The sequence below is a fragment of the Myxine glutinosa genome, unplaced genomic scaffold, assembly GCF_964187855.1.
Source record: "Myxine glutinosa unplaced genomic scaffold, kmMyxGlut1.1 SCAFFOLD_393, whole genome shotgun sequence".
NCBI classification, from domain to species: Eukaryota; Metazoa; Chordata; class Myxini; order Myxiniformes; family Myxinidae; genus Myxine; species Myxine glutinosa.
In genome coordinates this window covers 183,592-191,561 of record NW_027616499.1, presented here as the reverse complement: position 1 = coordinate 191,561, position 7,970 = coordinate 183,592, and the positions used below count along the sequence as shown (strand labels likewise).

The 7,970-nt window shown below is 40.3% G+C and overlaps 1 long non-coding RNA gene across 1 annotated transcript; it reads right to left on the bottom strand.

Annotated features, from left to right (window-relative positions):
- Positions 1-4,828: 4,828 nt before the first annotated feature.
- LOC144888977 (uncharacterized) lies at positions 4,829-7,468 on the bottom strand. The gene is made up of 4 exons (XR_013621499.1): positions 7,409-7,468; positions 7,177-7,235; positions 6,238-6,290; positions 4,829-4,858 (listed from the first exon to the last, which is right to left on the bottom strand). It is a non-coding gene; the product is annotated as an uncharacterized LOC144888977 (long non-coding RNA).
- Between the last annotated feature and the right edge of the window lie 502 nt (positions 7,469-7,970).

The window sequence follows — 7,970 nt, the reverse complement described above, 5'->3', positions numbered from 1 at the left end:
GTAGATGTTGTCTATCTTGCTTTGGAAGAATGAAAGGAAAGAAATGCAGTTGTCGGCTGTGAATGACTGGGTGGTGGTATCCAGGGGGCTGAGGAGTTTGTTTATTGTGGAGAAGAGTGCTTTTGGGTTTCCGGAGCAAGAGTGGATTATTTGAGAGTAGTAGGTGGAGCGGGCGCGGGAAAGGGCATCTTTGTAATGCTGCAGAATAACAATGGACAGAATATCACCGTGTTCAGATGTGTGTGCATTGTGGAAATGAGACATCAATTTCATCAATTAGTCTTTGTCTTCATCTTTGCCAGGCAGAAGTTCACATACCATATCCCTTCATAAGAGGTCAAGGGCTCAGAACATGCAGAATTGACGAATAAATAATGAAAATAGGAACTGCATAATGCGAGGGGCAGTCTTGGAATCTGTGACACAGGAGGAGGATCTGGGGGTGGTCGTTGATATGAGCGGGGTGGAGGAGGCGGTGTGTAAGTTCGCAGAACTTTTGAAGACCAAGACCTCCTGATGTCTTGAAAATCCCATCAAAGTAATTGCATATTTAGTATGTCAATGCAGTGCCAACTGTACTAATAAGCTGATACTCATTTTGCTAACCTCAGAAAGATGACAGTCTGAGTCAACCCACCTGGTGTAAAGCTCATTGGGTTTTAGTTTGGGTTTACAGAGATAAATTACAATTCAATAGACAGTGTTCGCACTGTTTCGAAATTTGAGAGGCCTCACCTTGAATCATGTGTATAGCTTTGGTCACCACATCTGAAGAAGGACTGAGTCGCTGCTATATACAGCATGTGGAGGATTCAGAATTCCCGGTTTAGCTAGATTAATCTAGGAAGAGTGGCTTCAGGAGACAGGCCATTTTCCATTAGAAAGGAGGTGATTACGACAGGATCTTATTGAGATGTTTAAGATGATGAAGGTTATCGACAAAATAGGTGCAGAAGCGTTTTTCAGCAGAATAGAGGTGATCAGACCAGGATCCATGGCCTAAGGCAGTAATAAGCAAGGGGTATTATCTATCTATAATTCCATTAATCTCTGTGTGTATGTGTGTATGTGTGTATGTGTGTATGTGTGTATGTGTGTATGTTTGTCTGTGACCGCTGTTTCTCGACAACCACGGGTCCGATATACTTTAAACTTGCCAGGTATATTGCTGGGGACCCGAGGATGTGCCTTTTCAAGGTTTCATATTAATTGGACAAGTACTTACCGAGCTATGTCCAAAAAACGATTCAACCAATCAGAGAGCAGCGAGTTATCGCATGTGCCGCACGTGGCGAACACACTCTGCCTCGGACGGCACATTTGAGAGCGTATTCATTTATTTCACGTTGGCAAACTATGTTGCCCCTATGTTGGCGTTAAACTATGTTTTAAAACTAATTAAAACCATTTCATGTAAATAGAGGGGGGGGATTGTCACTGTACTCACAAGCCGTTCGCCGTTCGCTTTGGCGTTGCGAATGGACCAAAACATTTCATGAACCAAACCATTTCATGTAAAGTGTTAGCCGTTCGCTTTGGCGTTGCGAATGGACCAAACCATTTCATGGACCAAACCATTTCATGTAAATAGAGGGGGGGGGGATTGTCACCGTACTCGCACCCACGTACCCACGTACCCACGTACGGGCATTGCACCCACGTACGGGCATGCCCTAGTCTATCTATGATTCCATTAATCTCTGTGTGTATGTGTGTATGTGTGTATGTGTGTATGTGTGTATGTGTGTATGTTTGTCTGTGACCGCTGTTTCTCGACAACCACGGGTCCGATATACTTTAAACTTGCCAGGTATATTGCTGGGGACCCGAGGATGTGCCTTTTCAAGGTTTCATATTAATCGGACAAGTACTTACCGAGCTATGTCCAAAAAACGATTCAACCAATCAGAGAGCAGCGAGTTATCGCGTGTGCCGAACGTGCCGAACAGACTCTGCCTCGGACGGCACATTTGAGAGCGTATTCATTTATTTCACGTTGGCAAACTATGTTGCCGCTATGTTGGCGTTAAACTATGTTTTAAAACTAATTTGCGATTCTTTCGCTTTCCTGCGCGTTTGTGCACGCTATGGCGATTTCTTTACCAAACTCCGGAAGCCGTTCGCTTTGGACCAAACCATTTCATGTAAATATAGGGGGGGGGGGGTTGTCACCGTACTCGCAAGCCGTTCGCTTTGGACCAAACCATTTCATGTAAATAGAGGGGGGGGATATAATTTTAGATATAGATATAGTACGGGCATGCCCTAGTTCTCAGAAAGCAGTCAATGCACGGAATGATCTCCTTGGAAAGTGAGCGGCAGCAGAAACAGCAGATCAGGTTAAACTGGAATTAGTTAGGCACCTTTAAGTTTTGAGGATGGAGGAGTTCATGGACATTGGCAGGACTGGTTGGTAGCTTAGGTATCGACGAGTGATTGTGCACTTATTTGTATACAAATTTGTAGATGCTTTGGGTTATTGCCATGTAAATTAAAATCTTAGATTACAATGCACAATTAATAGTTATGCATGTCCTTTTGCAAAAAAAATTTATTATGAGCCTGTACCCCGCACAGCAGAAGATAGAAGATAGGGTTTTGCAATCACGTGTGTGTGTGTGTGTGTGTGTGTGTGTGTGTGTGTGTGTGTGTGTGTGTGTGTGTGTGTGTGTGTGTGTGTGTGTGTGTGTAACAATCGATTTTGCTGCTTTGACATGTCAACGGTTTCCATGACAACGGGCTTGTTTTAACTATTGTTTTCATCAAGTTTAGTTCGGTTACAAAGCGGATGCAGAGAAGCTTTGCATTTTGAGATGCCTTCTAGTTATTATTATTGTTGTCTATTTTGATTAACTTTTGTTGAAAGAAAATCATGGACAATTCTATTAAATGTTGATTTTTCCCACCAAAAAGTAAAGCATTTCAGGTACATATAGTGAAACTACAATCACCAAGCTTCCTTTCACAGAACATCACCAAATGGCATCTGCCATCTACCATTTAAAAGGAAAGCTTTGCCTTTCATTTGCTTCTTATGCACAGCACGTCAGATACTGGCTTCTTGTTTATTGGTGTCTGAGAAAACGAATCTGGATGAAAAATGTTTGTTCTAGAAGAATTCCCAAGTTAGTAATGTAGCACAGTGTACCAGCAGTTGCCCAAGCCCTTTAAATAAATATTTTATATGGCCAGTAAATGTTCACATTCTCACATTGCTTACCTCTGCACAGGCTGGAGAAAGGTAGTGTGTACTGAGCAACAAAGTCATTGCATGAAGCTGTCATGATCCTCCACTACAAAACGAACTAGATGGTATTCAGAGAAAACCCTACCCTATCCCTGCGCAGTCAACTTGGTGTGAGCCAACTTTTCTATTTTTGAATCTTTTTTTTAAAATCCGATATGGCTGCCAGACCACGTGAGCGATGACATCATAAATGTATATTCTCTAAATAATTGCTGCATAGATCATGCTCAATAAATTTCAAACTGATCAGACTAAGCGTTGTCCCTGTTGAATTATGACATCATAATCATGGCACCAATGACATCATCATTAACAACACCTATTCCCCATATGGAGTTATTTACAATGAGCCACGTTTCAATTTTTTAAATACTGACATGGCACACACTTTACTTTACTGAAATGCAGACGCAAACGTTATATTTTCGTCAAAAATCGTCGGAATTTCGCCGTATCTGTTTTGGTCGTGTGTTAATATACCTTAACGATAGACAAATCTGAAATCAGAATTTTATTTGAGGTCAAAATGATCCCGTGAGGTCGCTCCGTACTTTGCATGCTCGTCATGAGCAGTGTGATAATTAATTCCATGCCCACTCCAGAAGAGACTTCTTCTTCACGCAATAATAACTTCTAGCTTCCAGACCGTACATCCAATCATCTTGAAATTTTGCACACTTGTTACACTTCATTACCTCTACTATAATATAAAGTTTTATGTCGATCAATGAAGCGGTTCAAGAGTTATACATTTTTTTATATTTTCGTTTAATTATTTATATCTGCCAAACCACGTCACCTATTGCAAATTCCAAAAGGTAATTTTAGTAGACTGATATGCTGAACACATCTGTGATGTTTCCCCTCCATAGGATCAAAAATGAGGGAGGAGCTAGGTTTTAAAAGTTTACGCTTAAAAACGTCATAACCCTGAAACCATGTGACGCATGACGTCATGCTCAGTGACTTTTTTGATCGTCATGGGTATGCGATTCTGCCTGTAAAGTTTGGCCTCGATTTGTTCAGTCGTTATGGAGAAAATTGGATTTTAGTGACGGCCCAAAACAATATGGCGGCCGAACCACGTAACCTAAAACGTCATTATAATTTTATTTCGGCATCAATTTATACCGAGAAGATGCTCAAGAAATTTCATCCTGATCAGATAAAGTTTTTTTTACTTGCCAAATTATGACGTCATAACGGCGGCACCTTTGACGTCATCATTCACATATGTTATTCCGCATGGAGAGTTCTTTGCAATGAGACCTGTCAATTATTTCTGTGCAGCGGTCTTTGAGATATAGAGGTGCAAAGTTTTTTGGTTTTACCAAGATGGCGCCCGTACCACATGACCTGTGACGTCATAATATTCACTAAAATATTCTACAGGAGGCCCTCCTATGGTGAAAATTTCATGTCAATCGGACCAACGGTTGCCGAGAAAATGAATTTTTAAAATGCTGACACGGCACACACTTTACTTTACTGAAATGCAGACACGCAAGTACGTACGTACGTACGTACCCGAATGCTTAACCCTGCCTTTCGCTTCCTGAGTGCAGGGTAATAAGAGCCAGCTCAGAGACTCGTTCCACTCAGGGCTGAAGCCTGTGGAGGTTAGAATATAGATAAATAATATGTTGATGGTTTTTAAAGACAGCTAAGATCAGTTTTTAAAGAGAGCTAAGATCAGACATCAAGAAGATATGTCTGTACTTACCAGATTTGTTTACATCACTGGGGTACATTAATTAACAACTAATTTCTTTCAAAATAACATTACATGTGTAAGAGGTTTGACCTTGCAAATCCAGTTTTATAGGGGGCGCTATTCTACAGCAACCAGTCGACATTGCTCAAAGCTCTTAGATTTTTGTTTATATTTTTCGTTATTACCCTCGCCACAGGAGAGGGTATTGCATTTGGGTCCGTTTATTACTTGGCAAAAAAATTATTTTAAAAAAATAATTATGTTCATCACTCCGGATTGTGTGTGTGTGTTTGTTTGTTGGTGTGTGTTTGTGTGACTGTCCGCTCACTTATACTTGCCTGCAGGTCACAATTTTAAACATCTTCACAAAACTTCAACAAACGGTAGAGTTTGTGGTCAGACAAAATCCTATATATTTTTGAAGTCAAAAGTTCAAAATCCTCAATTTTCATCTGATTGACTTAAAATTTGAATAGGATTTTCATATCAGCTAACTGAATTCAACCACCAACTATTTTGGAGATCAACGTAGGCCAAAAGGTCAACATAGGCCAAACTTCTAAAATTTACAATTTTCATCGATTAATTTAACTTGAAGAAGATTTGCATGTCAGGTCACATAATTCAACCACCAATTATTTGTGAGGTCAAAAGGATGCTCTACCGAGTGCCATTCTACTTTGTTCTCTTTTGCGAGGTGTCGCTCCATGAGTGATTTTTCATTTGTTTGTCTGTCTGTCTGTCTGTTTGGCCGCACAAAATGAGGATGCTTTTCTCTGCAACCGTTGATCCGATTACAAAAAAAAATTCACCAGAGGAGCACCTCCTCATGTAGAATTTTCTAATGATAATTATGACGTCAAAGGTCACGTGGTACGGGCATCATCTTGGAAAAAATGAAAAACTTTGCACCTCTATATCTCCAAAAGTGCTGAATAGAAAAAAATGTGACATCACTCATTGTAAGGAACTCTCCATGGGGAATAAAATCTGTTTATGATGTCATAGGTGCGTGCCTTCATTATGACATCATAATTCGACATGTACAAAACTTCATCCGATCAAGATGAAATTTCTTGAGCATCAGAGGGATAAATTTGTGAAGAAAATAAAAGATGGTGTCAACGGTCACGTGGTTCCACCGCCATATTTGTTTGAACACAAAAGCCTTAAAAACACATCATATTGAGGGTCTGCAATCTCTGATTGCTCTTTCTTGTTGTACTTGTAAAGAGACGATAATTATTTCATGAAAAGATTAATTCTCAAAACTCACCAGTTGGCGACTCTTCCTCAACAGATTCATTTGTCACTTTAGGCTCAGCATTCCTGCAGAAAATAAAGATTTCATAAAGCTGTTGTTAAATAAATGTCGCAAATAAGAAACAATGTGAGAATAAAAATAGCAGTCACGGAGATGAAAAACAGACTGCATCGGGTATTTGTGTTTGCTACATTTAGACAGCAAACAACACCACTACCCTGTGCTACCCTAACGCGCATCTTCAAATACAGTTGACAATGAAGCCAAGAAGTGTCAAGTGGTAAAGACGATGTGAAGATCACCAGAGTTGTTTTTTTTAACCACACTTTTTTCTTTCCCCTTCATGTTGCAAGCACCTACACTCACCTCTGAGCTGTCTAGCCTGGGTTTGAATCCGAGAGAGTTCTAAAGGATCATTATACAGGGTTCTAAAGGGTAATTCTTATGGGTTTATTTCTCTGCGTGTTGTTTCTGAGGCCTCACAGGCCTCCGGTTTACATGAACCGCTGCACGCTGCAAATTACCAGCGTTAGGCTATGGTTACGTGAGTGGGTGCAAGTGTGGTATTTGGAGATGCCAGTGTTTCCTGAGAAGAAGAAAACAAGACTGAAAGTCTACCAGTGGTGTCGCCATTGTAATCAAATATACGCTTTAGAAACCTTTACAATTAAGCTTTGGAACCCTCCAGAACTCTTTAGAATTACACTTTTGAGACAACGGATCTCGTCTGAACCCTTAGCTTTGATAAACTGGAAAGACATATGGCACGATTGAAGTCTAACGCACTCGGACCTGGAACCAGAAGTTAGTGTTTATTTTGTTCAAGACTTGCCCTGCTTCCATATTATAAGTTCACGTTCTCCATCACGATGCTCTTCCATGAGACTCCATTTTGCAGAGAAACTACAAGAATGGAACGTGTAAAAAGAGAAAAAAATGAGTGCCAGTTACCATAAAGATTCCACCTGGTCCTGGTGATTTTCCTTGAACCAAGTGTGGTTCACAACTTCCTGCAAAACAATGAATGTGTTGGAATCAAATATAAACATGATCAGGAATCACCTGCACTGGTGAGCAATTGCATTTTGATCCACAATAACAGGATGTCAGCAATCCCCAGCATGTGTGAACATTCTTGTTCATGCAAGTAAAATACCGCAGTTGAAAACTATCAATCCCTCACCGTCATAGTGAACCTCTCCATTGGATCCTTCCGAAGCATCGCAGTCAGAAGGGAAACCAATGTTTCCCTTGCAAAGGTTGGTGAACTGTTTCCCACAATGAAGTCAGTCTTGTCATGTGACGTCTGCAAAGAAGCAAAACAAATGTATTTGTGACCGAATCCTAAACAATCGTTGCAATCGAATACTTACATTTGCATAAAAAGCATATTCCAAACAAGCACTCACCGATGCAAATAACAAAGGTTTGACTCAAAACTCATAAAATACATTTTCATTCATCAAATAAGTTATGGTTGGTGTACAACACAAAAGTTTTGCTGAAATAGAAACAATCTCAGCTGAATAATTGGATATTAAGTACAGTATATGTGGGTTTATTCGGCCGAGGGCGAGCGAAGCGAGGACAAGGCTGCTTATTCCTGATACAGTGCCTTCAGAAAGTATTTACACCCCTCGACTTTTTTTCTAATATCTTGTTGTGTTACAGGCTGAATTTAAAATGGATGACCGATATTTCTTTGGTCACTGATCGACACATAATACGGTATTTCCCAGTGTATT